The following is a 2,303-nucleotide window of genomic DNA, read 5'->3' on the forward strand; positions in this document are numbered from 1 at the left end:
TACACCCACCCACACCCAGTAAAGAGAAATATTGAAAGTACCTTTACATTGTCACAATGGTGGGGTTGGGTTTCTGATTCTCTTATTTCACAACACTGCAGAGGATTTAAAATGGATTGATGGCCCTGCAAGGCAGAGACTGTGCCACTATTTTCTCTGGAAAGTACCTCACTGGCTGTTAGTTCTTGCTACCAGAAAGAAATAACAAAAAACTGAAGGGATAAGAAAAATATGGTCCTTCAGGAGTTTCTAATAAAAGGATAACATTGAGCAAGGCTGCCAGTACGTTCTGTGTCCCGATGCACTGCAGCAGAAGGGAAGAATTTAACATGCTTTGAAAATGCCAGTTGCCTGTTGCCAAAGATGCATATGATCCCACTGCCAGCAGGGTAGGTGGCAGGGATTAAGATGTTAGAGGGGATGTCATCCTTCCTAGGCAATGTTAATTTCACTGAAGAAGACAATATGAAGACAGTCCTGTTTCCTGGGAGAAAGATTCCTTTTTCCCTCAGGGTTCACTCTGAATTCTCCATGGTGGCAAAACTACTTTTACAGAAGCCCTTTTTGCTCCCTGGAATATTTTTATGGTTACAGCAATCAGAATGTGGGTACTTTTCCATCTACTAAAGGGATTTCTGTGGCCATGGCCATGGCCCATGGCTGAGAGCATTTCCTGGTTCTCTACTCTCACACAGGAGGTTGGGACAGATACAAGAGCCATCATATTGTGAGAGATGAGCCAAAAGAACAAATAGATCTTGGGACTCCAGGGCTGGTATCCTCAGCATCCACTTTTCTAAGCAAGGTGTCCAAGTAGGAGTGGTGAAGGCCAATGTGTCTTCATTTCCTGGCTGTGCTGCTGTATCCCAGGGATCTACCATTGCCATATTTTGTGGTTGGAATTAAACTGAGCTTGTATTTCTGGCCTTCTGTAGGGTCTCCAGGTGATATTTATCTTTCAACTTTTTTTTCCCCTTGTGGGTCTCCCTGGCATGTTTGGTAGAGACTAGGTGCGAATTTGATTCCTGGTCTGGTCAGTCCAGACTCCAGAGGTGTTTTTGTTATCCATGCCCCAGTTCAGAAGTTTTAAGCATATGTCTACATCCCTCCCTATTGGGGGGAGCATTAACTACACTCTTGACCTGAAACATGTGATTAGAAGCCATATTTCAGTGGGAGTTAGGCATATGCTTAAATTCTCTTCTGTTCTGAGCTGATACTTTCTTGAACTGGAGCCTACATTTTTTTTTGTATGATCTATCTTTGCTCTTCCACATATCTTCACTGCATATTATCCTGCAATACATATATGGCTCAGTAAATGTATTGCTCTGGGGCTTTTCCACAAAAAGCCCAATTGATACATCATATACTTAACCTCTTGAACAAAGGAGTTAACTTTACAGGATCAATTTACAAGCAGGGGCCAAAGCTTTTGGATGGAAACTAGCTATCATGTGGTATGCTGCTGAAAGAGCAAACAGCTTATTCATTATCATAGCACTGGACTCAGAAACAAAACACAGACAGCAGAAAGAGTCTGTCTAGATTTCCAAACATATTCCCTGTCCCCTCACTGGAGCATGTTTATTTAAACTCTCTCTGTGCCTGCAGCCAGTTGTTAGACTTAACTCCCAATTTCCTCATATTAGGAGTTTCTACCTGGGCCCTACTGCTCTCACTGTACTCTCTGGTGTGCACAGGGAGCTCCTATCAAAGTGAGCAGAATTGCACTTCTGTACAGCTTTGACAGCAGCCCTCAGCTGGGAGTCAAGTCCTGGGCACTTTTGTTAGTGTAGGACATTTGTGTAAGAGCACATGCTGCTCATCAAGTCCACAAACCCCTCATATTTGTTCAAAACTTCGAAGAACAGTCCCATTCTCTTTACCTGCTCAGTATTCTTTTTTTTTTTTCCTCCTTTATTAATCATTCTCATGTCCAGGCACCCAGATGTTCTCATTTCACTTTCAGCATAATGGATGCAGAGGCCATTAAAATGATGGCAGAAGTCTGTTAGTGCTTGGCCATGGAAACTTAACCCCTGTCGGCAAACGCTCGGTCCCAGAAATGGTCTCATCAATCTGTCACTGCTGTCTGCAAGTCCTTGCTCTGCAAAGCTCATGTGGGCTAATCCTGCAGGATCTGATCCAAAATTTACTGAAGCGAGTGGGAGTTCTTCTACCAATTTATTGGACTTGGCACCATGACTTTAAGGGGGGAAAATAAGCATTATAAGAATGAATTCAACTACTTCAGGCAGATGCTATTTATAATGCCACATGACATCATCAGAACCTTCAGC

The sequence above is a fragment of the Geospiza fortis genome, unplaced genomic scaffold (genome assembly GCF_000277835.1).
Source record: "Geospiza fortis unplaced genomic scaffold, GeoFor_1.0 scaffold111, whole genome shotgun sequence".
NCBI classification, from domain to species: domain Eukaryota; kingdom Metazoa; phylum Chordata; class Aves; order Passeriformes; family Thraupidae; genus Geospiza; species Geospiza fortis.